The sequence below is a fragment of the Carlito syrichta genome, unplaced genomic scaffold (genome assembly GCF_000164805.1).
Source record: "Carlito syrichta isolate Samal-C Ts95f unplaced genomic scaffold, Tarsius_syrichta-2.0.1 Scaffold116466, whole genome shotgun sequence".
NCBI lineage: Eukaryota > Metazoa > Chordata > Mammalia > Primates > Tarsiidae > Carlito > Carlito syrichta.
In genome coordinates this window covers 74,242-89,641 of record NW_007060562.1, presented here as the reverse complement: position 1 = coordinate 89,641, position 15,400 = coordinate 74,242, and the positions used below count along the sequence as shown (strand labels likewise).

General features: G+C 48.1%; 1 protein-coding gene and 1 pseudogene across 1 annotated transcript in view; both read left to right on the top strand.

The window, feature by feature from the left end:
• Window positions 1–9,881, top strand: part of LOC103276932 — a 13,441-nt pseudogene extending 3,560 nt beyond the window's left edge.
• The window catches only part of SYNDIG1 (synapse differentiation inducing 1), a 69,486-nt gene that overhangs the window by 38,012 nt on the left and 16,074 nt on the right, over window positions 1–15,400 (top strand). The gene's annotated exons all lie outside the window — the stretch shown is intronic.

The following is a 15,400-nucleotide window of genomic DNA, read 5'->3' as shown; positions in this document are numbered from 1 at the left end:
CTCCCCTCCCCCTCTTTCCCCTCCCCTCCTTTCCCTTCCTGTCACCTTTCTTCCCCTCATCTCCCCTCACCTCCCCTCCTCTCACTTCCCCACTCCTTCTTCTGCCCTCCCCTCACTTCCCCTGCTGTTCCCTTCTTTCCCCTCCCCTCCTCTCACCTCTCCTCCTTTCACCTCCCCTCAACTTCCATCCCCTCACCTCCCTCCCCTTTCCCTCACCTCCCTCCCCTTCCCCTCACCTCCCCTGTCCTGCCCTCCCCAAGTGAAGGTCCTTAGAGATTATCAGACATCTCCAACGGGAGTGGTAGGGGGCTATCCTACTGGGTTCAGTAACCCCAGCTGAACTGTGGCTCCTCCGGCTCTCAACATGGGGACACATTGCAACCACCAGGAGAAACCAAAGGTGCCTGCACTCCACAGGGCAGCTGCTGCTTGTGTCCATCACTGCTTAGGGAACGCAGCCCCAATGTCGGCTGTAATCAGCGCCTTAACAAAGTATCTCCACTCTCCAGAGTCTCACACCCCATCCAGCATATTCGGTTCCTGTGTTAAGGCTTTGCACTTGATCTTACACAGTTGAATACAATTCAGGATGGGGTCCCTGAATCGTATTCAGGGTGGGGAGGGCCCCATCAGGCCCATTGTGACCCCACATCCTGCCTAGCCCCCCAGTCCCGTCCCTTCCCCACCAACCCCCTTCCCTCCTCAGCCCTCCCTGTTGCCCTCCTCCCACCTCCTTCCCTCCTGTCAACTCTGTGCCAGTACCTGTCCCACCCCTCATCTCACCTCCCTCTTCCTACGACCCCACTTCCTCCTTTCCCACCTCCCCTCTTCCCTTCCCCATCGACCCTCTTCCCACTGCCTCCTGTCATGGTACGTTCTCTGCCCTCTTCTCGCTAAGGTGGAACGGAGGAGAAACCTGGTCCTGTGCTCACCTTCCTAGAACTTAGAAGAACCTCTTTGCCCAAGGCTGGAAGCAAAGGTCACAGCCTCCCCTGCTGAAGGCCAGGCCTTCCCTCAGCTCCCTGTCTTTACAGGGCATGCCTTCCTGCCACCTCCCTTCCCAGCTGATTAGGGACAACAGGGGATACACCAGGGCTTTGAACCCATATGTCACAAGTGGCCCTGCTTGCGTTCCTCACGGCCAAAAATGTGTGCTTTGGAGGTGCAACCAATGCCCCTGGGAGACACAGCAGGAGCCTTAGACTCTGCTGGAGTTCCCATGGGCTCAGCCTTGTAGCCACCACCTTCCTCAAAAAGGCCCCAGGCCCAGGGGAGGACACATATTACCTTCAGAGAACAGGAGGCAGCCAATCCCCCACTCAACCCACCAGAACCAGCCAAGTCATCTTGCCTCTGGAGTTGACCAGGAAGATCTTGACAGGGTGGGCTACCAAGGAAAGGAGGTCCTGAGAGAGGCCTGGGAGGGGAGGTCCAGAGAGGCCCAGGAAGGGAGGTTCAGGGAGAGGCCCGGGAAGGGAGATCCTGGGAGGGGTCCAGGAAGGGAAGTCCCAAGAGGCACAGGAAAGAAGGTCTTGTACCATCCCTGTTAGTCAGAGCACCAGGCCTCATGAGTACACGGGGCCAACCACCTCTCCTTCCTTGCCAGGGTCATTTCTGACCAGGCAAGTCATGTTCGGATGAGTTCATGACTCTGCCAACCCACAAAACCTCCAAGGAGAAGACATCCCCCCCCACAACTGCATTCCCTTTATGTCTTACTCTCATCTTCGGAAGCTGGAAAAAGATGTTCTGTATTAAAATGCACCTTCCTGTCGTGCATAATGCTAATGTCTTCCCATCATAAAGCTAATGGGACATTTCACATGCTGAGAACAGCCACAGTGACCTTTTCTTCTTTCTGAATGAGTCTCATTTTTTTCTCTTACTTCTCCTCCACCTTACTCTTTACCTCTTTCTTTCCTTCTTTCCTTCTTTCTTTCCTTCCTGCTTTCTTTCTTTCTTTCCTTCCTGCTTTCTTTCTTTCTTTCTTTCTTCCTTCCTTCTTCCCTCCCTCCCTCCCTTCCTCCCCCCCTCTCTTCTCTTTCTTTCTTTCTTTCTTTCTTGGTGAGGAGTGGCTTTTAATTTACCAAATTTCTACAACCCAGCGACCAGGCTATCTTCCAGGATCACTGTTTCCTTAGTTGAAGCAACAACAGCAACAGCTGACTTCCAGGGGAAACAAACGCATGTATTCCCCTCCAGTTCTGGCCTCTGCAAAGCCTCGCACATACTCGAGTGTGAGAAGAGGGGCTTGAAAGTGACTTGGAAATACCTGAGGGCTGGGGGAAGGCTGTGGTCTTGCATTCACCTTGTTGTTTTAATGCTGGAAATGTGAGAAAGTCTGTGCTTCGCCTGTGAGTCTCACTTCGGAGAACTGTCAGCTGAACTTGACCATTACTAGGTCCCAAGGACTCCTTTTAAAAAAAAAAAAAAAAGTTCGGGCTCAGTGGCTCAACCTGTAATCCCAGCACTTTGGGAAGCCAAGGTGAGTGGATTGCCTGAGCCCACAGGTTCAAGACCAGCCTGGTAACTTGGCGAGACCTCATCTCTACAATAAAATTTTTAAAAATAACCGGGTTTGATAGCCTGCATCTATAGTTCCGGCTACTTGGAGGGCTGAGGCGGAAGGATCGCTGGAGTCCAGCAGGTCGAGGCTGCGGTAGCTGTGAATGTACCACTGCATTCCAGTCTGGGTGACAGAGTGAGACTCCAACTCAAAAAAAAATTATTTCATTTTACATTCGGGGGTACAAGGGCATGTTTGTTATGTGGACACATTGTGGAGTGGTGGGGATTGGGTCTCTGGTGGCCCCTTCCCCAGATAATGAACATTATACCCAGTAGGTAATTTCTGAACCCTGATACCCACTCTACTTCCCCCCTTTTTGGTGTCCCCTGTGACTGTTATTTCTATCTTTGTGGCCATTTAGTTCCCATACCCAAGTGAGAACATGAGGGGTCTGATTTTCCGTTTCTGAGTCAGTTCACATAGGAAATGTCTCCAGCTCCCTCCGTGTTGCTGTGAAGGACACGATTTCATTCTCTTTTTTTATGGCTGCGTAGTATTCCACAATGTATATGTACCACATTTTCCTTACCCAGTCAGTCACTGGTGGGCACTTAGGTGGGTTCCGGGATTTTGCTGTGGTGAATGTTGCTGAGGTGAACATGCACATACAGGTGTCTTTCTTATACAAAGATGTCTTTTCCTTTGGGTATATCCCTAGTTGTGGGATTGCCAGATTGAATGGTAGTTCTATGTTCAGCTCTTTGAGAAATCTCCAGTTTTTCATGCAGGATGAGCAAGTCTACAATCCCACCCACAGTGTACGCTCATTTCCTTTTCTGAATGTTCCCTTTCCTCTGCAGCCGCGCCAACATCTGTTGTTCTTTGACTTTTTAATCATAGCCATTCTGACTGGCGTGTGGTGATATCTTATGGTGGTTTTAATTTGCATTTCTCTGATGCTGAGTGATGTTGAGCATTTTTTTCACATGTTTGTTGGCCGCTTGGGTGTCCTCTTTTGAGAAGTGTCTGTTCATGGGCTTTGTCCACTTTGTTATGGGGTTGTTTGTCTTTTTCATGTTTAGTTGTTTGAGTTCCACATAGATTCTGGATATTAGCCCTTTGTCTGAGGCATAACTTGCAGATATTTTCTCCCAGTCTGCAGGTTTTCTGTTCACTCTGTTGATCATTTCTTTCTCTGTGCAGAAGCTTTTTAGTTTAACTGATCCTCACCAAAGCTGACAAAACTAAACAGTGGGGAAAGGACATCCTGTTTAATAAGTGGTGCTGGGAAAACTGGCCAACCTTACGCAGAAGAAGGAAGCTGGACCCCTACCTCTCACCACATACAAAAATTAACTCAAGATGGATTGAAGACTTAAAACCAAGACCTGAAGCTATAAAAATCCTAGAAGAAAACCTAGAAAACATTCTTCCAGACATCGGCCTCCGCAAAGAGTTTGTGATGAAGACTCTAAAGGCAATAAATAGCGACAAAAACAAAAATAGACAAATGGGACTTAATTAACCCAATGATCCTTTAATCAGGGTAAGTAAGAAGGGTCTGGCCTGGCTGGACAGTGCGTCTCCACCGCCCCCACTGCTTTCAGGCTTTCACTGCGGGTCCTCTGAAGGGCAGGGACTCTAGGCCACTCCACCCGAGGCCCAGCAGTCACCATCATGGCGAAGTCTGTCCTCTTTAAATACTGCTTCTATGGAAGAAGCTGGAAGGTGCCATCTTGATATTTAGGAGGAAGTAAGAGAAGCGAGACAGAGGGGGCCTATTTATGCCCGACGGGAAGTGACTCACCAGAAGGATGGCACAGAAAGGTGGGACAGGGGGATGAGCAGAGAACAGAGTGTCCTGTTGCCACGAGTTGAGTCCCCAGCCAGAAAGGCACTGTCCCTCTAGAGAGTCTGCTTGTGTCTCACAAAGGAGAAGAATCTGGCTGGGATATGGAGGCAGTCACTCCGTCAAAGGAGCGGTCACTCCGTCAAAGGAAAAGCAGAGGAAGCTGGGAGGATTCAGGCACTCTCGGGAGATGAGTCTGAGGCGTTCCCCACACCTGCCTTCCCCAGGCACCTGCTCAGGTGATTTTCACAGGAGCTGGTGCTTGCTTATATGGTGTGACCCGGAGCATGCATGTGCACACGCATGCACACACCCACACACAATTCATGAACCCTGCTCTATAGTGCATTTATGTTGAATGTTTGTAATTCAGATAAGTGCAGTGTTGTCACTACATCATCATGTAACCTTGACAGACTACAATATTTTCATGCTGTTACTAGACAGCAGAGCTCCGATGTCTCCCAGACAGTGACCAGAACATACCAGGCCTCAGACCCCACATGGCATGACCAACCTCACTTTCTTGTGTAAATCATAAGTGCAGAGTCTCCAGGTAAGCAGCATCAGGAGGAATGGAGGGCACCGCTAAGCCTTCTAGGTCAGACCCAGCCTGAGGCAAGGCATGTGGTTGTTTTGCAAGAGGAAGTGGAGGCCCTGAGAGTGTAACTGTGGGTCCAAAGTGCACGAACTAAGGAGAGATTTCAAGCCCTGGTCTCCCCTTAGAGCCTCCCTAAGACTCTACAGGAGGAGGTAAATTCCACTTCAGGGAGACCTCATGTCATGTCCTGCAAACTTCCAGCCACAATCAGTGTCATTCTTGGTTTCATAGGGGAATTTTACATGCAACATCACTTCCCAGTTTTCTGGTAAACCTCAACATTTTATTTAGGACACTGATCCAGTTATTGCTGCAAATCAAGCCGCCCATAACTATGGCATAAATAACCTTTTCATTCTGCTCAGGGTTTCTGTGGTCGGGAGTTCAGGAGGCACCGTGAGAATGGCTTGTTTCTGATCTCTGATGTCTGGGACCTCAGCAAAGAAGGCTTAACAGTGGGGACTGGAAACACCTGGAGGCGTCATCACTGCTGTCTGCTGGCTGGGGCTTCAGGCAGGCTGTCCATGGAAGGACCCATCTCATCTCCTCTCCATGTGGTCTCCATGCATGGGCTGAGCTGAGTGCCTCACAGCATAGCAGTTGGGTTCCATCAGTGAGTGTCCCAAGTTATCCAGGTGAATCACAAGACCTTGTTAGGATTCAGCCTTTGAAACCAGGCAGCTTCACTTCTGCTGCTGGTTGAGGCATCCATGGGAGAAGACAGTTGCCAAGACTCTAGAAGAACGTATGGGGTGGGAATGATGCAGCTGCTATCTTGGGAATATATAATCTTGCATAGCTGCATTTCCAAGGATAAAAGAAAACACACACAATCTATGTGTATTATCATGTTCAGAGGAAGATGAACATGACAGAACAACTCTTTTTCCTAAATACTTTACTGAAAAATAATATATCAGATAACAAAATATTTCAGACCCAAGATGGCATCTAGTTTAGAGGTTCGTGGCATTATGATAGTAAAGGTTACAGGACGTCCTACTGAAATATCATGGTGCCTATCAAATGCACACTGGCCTGCACGACAGTGATGATAATAAGCACATGGCCTGGGGAAGACAGAAAGGCTAAGATTCTGTGGCTCCCCGATGTGCAAAGCAAGCACTGTTACACTGGTAAGTCTAAATGATGGCATTAAATATTGTAAGGAATTTTAGAAATAAGCTAAGTCTGCACATTCCTTCCAGTATCTGCAGCCTGATGCTATGTGTGTACACAAGAGAAGAACAGAGACTGTCTCAACCAATGAGAACAACCCTAAAGCACTTGCTAATCTTAAACATGCATCTCACTTGCTACTCTAAAAGCAAAGTGCTGGGGAAGCTTATCATATTTACTTTTGTCACTTAAGTAAATAATGTACCACATCGTAAGTGCCTTGCACTTTGAAGATTTAGGTTGACTGGCTTAGCATATAGTTAGTACCAATTTGGCAGGCTCTCTCGTTAAGTGGCCATTTACAAAATGTATCATCTCAGACTTGCTGAAATACTGTATTTCTAAGTTTACACCCTGCTTATTCATATTTTTAAATAACTCTTTTGCCATTTTGTCCCAAGATTCTTTGCTGAGGTGTCTGCTGGGTCCCATTACTTCCTTTTATTCATATCTGAAGCAGCTGCCTGCTTTTATAATTTTTTTACTTTTTTTGAGTCAGGATCTCACTCTGTGGCCCAGGCTGGAGTGCAGTGGCACAATCATGGCTCACCACAGCCTCCAACTCCTGGGCTCAAGTGATCCTCCTGTGTGAGCCTCCTGAGTCACTGGGACAATGGGCATGTACCCCCCATATCCAGCTTTTTTTGTTTGGTTAGTTTTTTGTTGTTATTGTTGTTGTTGTTGTTTTGGTAGAGACAAGTTCTCACTATGTTGCCCAGGCTAGTCTGCTTTTTTAATAGGAGGAAAACTACCCTAGAGAAGGGACAGAAAGATTTTAAGTCATAGCTCTTTCTGGAGTATACCCCAGGCCCCTGTGTACTCCAAAAATGCATCTTGATCATAAGATTAGATACCACCCCCTGATCATGCCCCACCACCATGAGAATGAGCCTCCAGTGTGGTAACCATGGGTTGAGCTAGAAGAGTTGCAAGACATGTACTCTGACTAAGGAGCTATACATAGGGAAGCCCAAAAGCCAGGACGGGAGGCAGAAGCAAGAATGTTGGAGAAACTAGAAGTTTCCAGTACCTGAGTCTATACCAAACATCAGATACAATCCAGCTCCTGGTCGAGTCAACATAAACCCTCACACTCAAAGCCCATGAACATCTTCTGCTCTCTACCAGATGTCTGTCTTTCAAGACAATATTACAAGTCATGCCAAAAGTCAAGAAAAGACTGAAGAGACAAAGCAGTCTTTAGGACAAACTCAAATATGACTTGAATATTGGAATTATCAAACAGGAAATTTTAAACAACTGTGATCAATATGCTAAAGATGCTAATGGAAAACATAGAACATGGGTAGCATTCACAGAGAGGTGAAAATAAAAGCCAGAATGCAAAACAGTAACAGAAATGGAAAATTTTGTTGTTGTTGTTGTTGTTGTTGGACTCATAGTTAGACTTGATATAGCTGAAGGAAGAATCAGTGGACTTAAAGACAGGTCAAAGGAAATGTCCCAAATTGAAACACAAAGAGAAAAGAATGGAAAACAAAACAGAGCAGAAGAGAAAGCCCAACTGTGAAACAATATAAAATGGTGTGACATATTTGAAAATAGGAATATTTGAAGAAGAAACTAAAGAAATATTTGAAATGATGGCCAAGAATTGTCCAATGTTATGATATACACCAAAACACTGTTCTAAGTTGGGAGAATATCAAGCAGAATTAGAATAAAAAACAATAATCAAAAGAAACCTAGACACATTATATTTAAACTATAGAAAATTAAAATCAAAGAAAAATCTTGAAGGTATCCAAAGAGAATATCTTAATTATTGAAAATTATAACAGATTTCTCATCAGAAACTATGAAACTAATAATGAAATGGAGTATAAACTTTAAAGATTTAAAAGAACAAGCAAACAAACAAAAACAAAACCCCCAAACTGTCAACCTAGAGTTGTATAACCATGAGAATATCCTTCAAAACCCAAGGAAAACTAAAAGCTATCCCAAACAACTGAGGAAATTCATTGCCGGTAGACCTAAAATCTATAAAATATATTGAAGAAATTCCTCAAGCAGAAAGAAATTTATATAGGTCAGAAACTTGGATCTGCATAAAGAAAGAAAGAACAGCAAAATAAAGGAATAAGTAGAAGTGAAAGAAAGATAATTAGTATTTGTCTTATTCTATATCTAAAAGACACGTGTCTGTTTAAAGTGATAATAGTGGAGGAGCTGTTGTCGGCCCCCCAGCCCAGCTTAGGGGCCCAGCGGTGCCACAGCTGGAACCCCCAGGACCGCTCAGGGAACATGGAGGTCACGGACAGGGGGACTGTGCCTTGAGCGGTGGTTGGTGGCCAAGAGTACGGGCGACGCGCTGGGAAAAGAGGGGCTACTCGCAGGGGTCTGCACACCTGGGAGATCGGCTGGACCCCCGAGTAGAGGGGCTCACACTCCATGGTGGGCGTGCCCATGACCTGGGGCCCGCTGCAGGCTGAGAGCTACACAGCACTGCTGGGCAGCGACTGCCAGTCTTGGGGCTGGGAGCTCAGGCAGGGTGAACTGTACCACCGGGGCTCCCCGGTACCCGGCCAGGCCGGGGGGCGAGCCACTGGAGGTGCTGGAGAGGCTGCTGATGGTTCTGGACATGGAGGAGGGTACCCTGGGCTGTGCTGTCCCGGGCATCTACCTGGGACCAGCCTTCCGCAGACTGAAGAGTAGGATCCTCTACCTGGCAGTAAGCGCTGTCTGGGGCCAGTGCCAGGTCCGCATCCGCTACCCGGGCGAAAGGAGAGGTGAGGTTGCGGCCAGGTGTGGGGAGGATATGCTGTCACTGGTGGCAGTGATTTGGGATGGAGACAGGCCTACATCTGACGTGCCTCCTGGCCCTATTCAGTGCGAGTTCGTTAAGGGGCTTCACAGTTGCTGTTTAACTTAATCCGACAGCAATAGAGGCCAAACAGGCTTGGGAAACCAACTTTCTGGAGTTTCCTTGACCAGCAGGTGGTGAACACCGAGGGAGACACTCCAGGGATTAGGGCTTTACAGAGAGATCAGCCCCTGAGCATGAGGGGCAGGGGTTTAAATGGGTACTGGGATAGGTGTATGGGTCCCCAAGGAAAAGGAATGCATAGAGGGTTCCCTGGGTTCTGACCTGTCTCTGTGCCACATACCTGTTTCCTTCCTCGGTCAAACCCCGGGAGGAAGCCACTGGGGTCCTGGGCACCAGGAAGGAGAATGGAGGAGACAGGGGAGCTCCTTGGGAACTGACTGGGGCCCAGGTTGGGCTGGCCGCAATTGGTTGCAGATGCTTGTGCTGACATCACCCATGGGAGAGCCACTGTAAGTAAGCAGGGCCATCCTTCCTCTGTCCTCTTCGACCCCAGTTCCCAGACCTCTCAGGAATCAGAGCCTGGGCTAGTCCAACACTGGCAGAGCCACCTTGGCCTGTTGCCTCAAGCTTCTCACCCAGCACAGACTAGGAATGTGTGAAATCGCGACTGTGGGCAGAACTTCAGGGCACCTTAGATCTCTCTGTTAGCCAAGATGGGGGAAGACCTGTAGCAGAAGGGCACCAGGCAGAACCCAGTGGCTTTAAGGCATCTGGATAGCAGCTGCGCCTCTACTCACCCCTCCTCCTCTCTCCCAGTGGAGCCACACTCCCTTCTGCACCTGAGCTGGCTGTGTGTGTGCCATGCTCTGGGGGATACCCGGCTCAGCCAGGGCCAGGTATCTGACTTGCCCTTGCCCCCCCTGCCATGAAGCGCTACCTACTCTACCAGTGAGCCCTGTGACACCACAGACTGTGCTGGGGCCTTGGCACCACCCCTGCCCTTGGGGAGGAACTGCTGGCCTAGACTGGCTACTTATAGCTGGTGAGGCTGGGCCCCTTACCCCAACCCTATCTCTGGGGAGCTCAGCAGCCCCAGAGACACTCCAAGGCAGAAGGGAGAAAACTGATAACCAAGGCTGTGGCAGCCTGGTACACAAGACATTTATTCAAGTAAAAACAGTAAGAGATGTGTAATAATAATAATAAAATAAAGTGATAATAGTAACACTGCAGGTTAGTGTTAGCGCGTCCTGGCTTCTGCCTCCTGTCCTGGCTTTTGGGCTTCCCTATGTACAGTTGCTTAGTCAGAGTGCATGCCTTGCAGTTCCTCCCGCTCAACCAATGGCTGCCACACTGGAGGCTCATTCACGTGGTAATGGGGCATGAGCAGGGGGTGGTCTCTGATCTTATGATCAAATTGCATCTTTGTAGTACATAGGGGCCTGGAGTATACTCCAGAAAGAGCTGTGACTTAAAATCTTTCTGTCCCTTCTCCAGGGTAGTTTTCCTCCTATTAAAAAAAGCAGGCTTGGCCGAACTCAGTGGCTCAGCCTGTAATCCCAGTACTTTGGGAGGCAGAGGTGATGGATTGCCTGAGCCCACGGATTCAAGACAAGCCCGGGCAACTTTGGGAGACCTTGTCTCTACAATAAATAGAAAATTAGCCAGATATGGTAGCGTGTGCCTGTAGTTCCGGCTACTTGGAAGGTTGGGGCAGAAGGATTGCTGAAACCCAGCAGGTCAACACTGGGGTGGCCATGAGTGTACCACTGCACTCCAACCTGGGCAATAGAGTGAGACTCCAACTCAAAAAAAAAAAAAAGCAGGCTAGCCTGGATATAATAGTGGTTATAGCATATGTCAGAGTGAAAAGTGGCAGCGACACCCCAAGGAAAGAGATGGGTTCTGAAAATACTCTGCTGTGCAGTGCCCACTTGACACTTGTAACAGCGCGGTATTATTTGAAGGTAAACTTAGATGAATTTAAAATATATACTATAAACCCTGAGCAACCACTAAATTGTACATTTTTTAAAAGTATAAATAGTCAATAAAAGAGATAAAGTGGGATCATAAAATGATCAATTAAAGCAAGAGAAGGCTTAAAAAGGGGAAAATAGAACAAATGCAGCAAATATACAAAGATAGTAGCTATTAATCTAACTATGTTAACCACTTACATGTAAGCAGTCTAAACCAGTTAAAAGACAGAGATGATCAAACTGGATTTTAAAAATCAGACACCACTATAGGCTGTTTGCAAGAAACCTACTTGAAATATAAAGGTAGAGGGATTAAAAGTAAAGGTTTGGAAAAAAGATGAACTATGCTAACACTAATTAAAATAAAGCTGAAAAAGCTATGTCAATTTCACACAAAGCTGACTCCAGAACAAAGAAGATTATCAGGAATAATAATTTACATCACATTGCAAAATGACAAAGGGATCAGTTCTACAAGAAGATACAACAACTCTAAAAATTTGTGTCCTAACCACAGAGTCAAAACTTGAGGCAGATGCTGGTAGAACTGGAAGAAGAAATGTACACAGTGGCAGTTGGAGTCTTCCACACCCACCTGTCAGGAATTGATAGGCCAAGCGGGCTGAAAGTTGGCAAAGATGTAAATTGTGAAAGATGACCTGAACTGTACTATCAATTCTTATAAGGTTAAAAAGAATTTTAAAAATACAATACAATGTACATAGTAGACCAGAAAAGAAGTAAAACAAAAATCAACAACAGAAAACACCAGAATATTTCGCAGATATCTGGAACTTAAAAAAAAAAAGGAACACTTCTCAATAACCCATGAGTTAAAAAATAAATCTCAAGGAAAATTTAAATATACTTTGAACTAAATGTAAATGAAGATATAACTTAAAAGTTTGGAATGTAGTTAAATCAATGCTGAAAGGGAAATTTGTAGCATTAAATACATATTTTAGTAAAGAATCTAAACTTCCACCTTCAGGAACTAGAAAAATAACAAATTAAACAAAATGAAGGAAATAACTAAAATTAGAGAATGAATAACATTAAAAAACACAAAAGTAGAAAAAAATCAACAAAACCAAATGTCAGCTCTTTGAAAAGAAAGATCATTCAAATGGGCTGGGGGGAGGGGATCAATTAATAAACCTCTAGTCAAGCTAATCAGGGAGTAAGGAGACAACACAAATGATCAGTATGAGGAATGGATGAGAGGTCATCCCTGCTAACCCCCTGGATGTCGAGAGTGAGAGAATTCTGTGCACAGCTCTAAACCTGTACATCCTTAATTTCGATAGGATTGCAGTCCTCTAAAACACACACTGCCAGAATGCATGCACACAGCAGCAGATAGCCTGAACTCCCCCGTATCAATGAAAACAAGAGCACTGTGTCGTGTCCGCATGTGGGATCATCTGGAAAACTTTAAAGAGTATTGATGCCTGGGTACCAGTGCCGTCAATGTCTGTGTGATTGTCAGGGGGTGGGATGCTCAGGTTTCTAGAACTCCCTGCCTGATTTTGATGCACAGCCAGATAGCTCATGCTGTGGTGTCTACATCCTGATGTCCTTTGAACCAAAAGATTTTTCCTGCACTTGAGAAGACTGTCTCACAATGCGTCTTTGAATAGCTGAAACCACGGAGCCGTCCCCAGTTCTTGTGCCTGGGACTGATGCTGATTGATCCCTAGTCTTAGATACATCAAGCAATCAGTTCTTGGCAACTTGTTGCTTTGCACACCAAAAGGGAGTACTGTGTTTGACCACACAGCCTCACTGTCACAGGAAGAGCAGAGCTGAGGGAGCCCTGAAAGAAAGAGCCCCTCCTCAGAGCCTCCTAGCCCCACCCTGGAACAGGGCCTGCTCCATGTCACAGAACCAAGTGTCCGCAGTCATTTGTGCGGGAAGCAGGCTTTCTCGGCTCTGACCATGTCTTTATATGTTCTACTGGTGGTGTGGACGCAGTGTGGATGTTAAATCATTCCTGGTCCTTTGCACAACCATTCCTGGTCATCTAAGAGGAGGCAAATGGGCCCTGGCTAGGATGGAGGAGGCTGCACAGAGGACATATGGGCAGTTATCAGCCCTCCCACTCTCCTGGTCCTCCGCCACTGGGTCCCCCATTTCCTTATGTAACATTCCCTGGGAAGAAAGAGGAGGAGGATGGGCACCAGAAGGCAGGTGGAAAGCTTCCTGGATGACTGGAGCCCACAGGGCTGATCGCTCCTCCTCTGAGCGAGCACCAGGAGCCTGGGGATATGGCCATCAGGAGCCCTGTCCTGCAGCTGGCACCCAGCCCTGTCCACTAGCAGCTATGTGCTCCTGTCCTGCTGGCCATCCTGTGTTCCTCCCTGAGGTGTTCATTGGTGTGTGGGCTGTCAGCTGGGATTTCTCCCGAGCCTTACAGCACAGAACATTGGGGATTTCCAGGTGGAAGGGTCATTATTATTGGCTGGAGGCAGGAGTGATAGGAACCCAGTAGAGTATCCATTCAGGAAGAGGCCCATTGGTGCACGGTGACAGTGTTAGTCCTTCGGGCCATGACATCCTGGGGCCTCATTCTTGTACATTTCCTGCCCCCACCAAATGAGGACATAGTGTGGGTGATAGCAAGGCCCAGAACCCTACAGGGGAGTCTAAGGGCCACCAGGCCAGCTGTCCCCACGACGCAGGCACCCCTCCTCCCTTCTGCCAAGCACACCTCTCTCAGGCTCATCCCTGTCATCAGGAGCTGAGTCCCCTGTCCACCCTGGATGCTCCCAGAACAAGAAGTAAAGACCAGCCTTGGCCTTCCCACCTCCATGCTACAGAGCATGGGTGGGCGGAGGAGGAGTGGGTTCATATACTCTCCATATCCCCCTTGTGAGTTCAAAGATCTAGACCCTGGAAGACAGGAAGATGATGATCTTGGGGAAGCCTTGGACGAGGCAACTCCCTGTAGTCAGGCCAGCTCCGTGGGGGGTGCCAGTGCAGCTGTCAACCATCCCCTCCCACACCCTCCCAGCTGTGGAGGGGACACTGGCCTTCAGCCTGGGTACACACCTGCAGGACCCCACACGCCACCCAGGTCCCAAGTATGTCGCAAACTGACTAGTGAACAGAGAGCAGGCAGCAGACCCCATGTGTGCCACGTGTTCACTACCAGCAGATGGTCATTTGGGGTTTTTTTAAATTTTTTATTTAAAGATGTGGGGTACCAGATGGTCATTTAACACTCCTTCCACTCAGAGCAGTACTTTCCTCAAGTCTCTTCCCTGTGGAGGCAGTAAGGTGAAAAACATGGGAAGGACGGGCCTGTAACAATGACCTTCCAGTTCAGAGAGGCCTGTTCTCAGGGTTCCCACCTGACCCTTGGATCCTCTTCTTGAAGCCTCTTGCTAACCTAGAAAACACCAACCAAACGGGGGCACCCAGATTTCTGTCTCCAGGGAGCGCCTTCTCACACGCTTACACTCCTGGAGGCCTTGAGGATCAAGTCACTGAAGTCCGGAGTCCCAAATTAAGGAAAGAAGAGGGTGAGTGTTCCAGAAACACAACAGCAAAGAGCAGACACTCCCTATAGGTGCCACCCGGAGGCCCAGCCTACGGTGCGGGTGTTATCAGGATCCACCCAGAGGCCCAGCTTCAGGTATATGGGTGTCACCAGGAGGAGCTCAGAGGCCCAGCCTTAGGTGTGGGTGTCACCAGCATCTGCCCAGAGACCCAGCCTCGGGTGTGCAGGTGTCACCAGGCGCCACTCAGAAACCCAACCTCAGATGTGGGTGTCACCAGGAGGAGCTCAGAGACCCAACCCCAGGTGTGAAGGGGTCACCAAGATCTACTCAACGGCCCAGCCTCAGGTGTGTGAGTGTCACCAGGAGTCACAGGGCAGGACGGAGATCGTGGCTGCAACCCTCCATTCATCAAGCTGGCTGGTGTAGACCACCCTGGCTCCCTTCCAGGCTCCCACGCCCCTGGACAATTCTCAACTCCCTGTGGCCTCTCTGTAGTTGGGACTCCCTGGATGCCTTCCAGGACCATCAAGAACAACCTAGAAACTGCTGAGATACAAGGGGTTAAATCCTTGGATGGAGGCCACTGCAGGAGGATATCCAGTTGTCCAAAGCATCCAGAGTACTCCCTCCTGCCACTACTTTACGTGGCTTCACGCAATCCCACCAGGTGCAGGAACTGCTCACCCTGGAAACCACTGCCAGCCAGTGCCATTGCCGAGTAACTCAGTGACAGCACCCAGCAGAGAAGGACAGGAAGTGAAAGGAAAACCAAGAAAGACACTGCAGGTGCGAAATTGGATTTGTAGAAGGAACTGTGGCTGACAAGACTGCAAATAAATTAAGAACAGCAATATGGTAGAAGGCAAAAATGGGATTCGTGTGTTTTTAAACACGCTGCTGGATGAATGTCTGTAGGTGTGATCACTACCGGAAACAAGTCAACAATCAGAAAAGGAGCGGCTGTTGTCAGGATACGCAGCATGCCA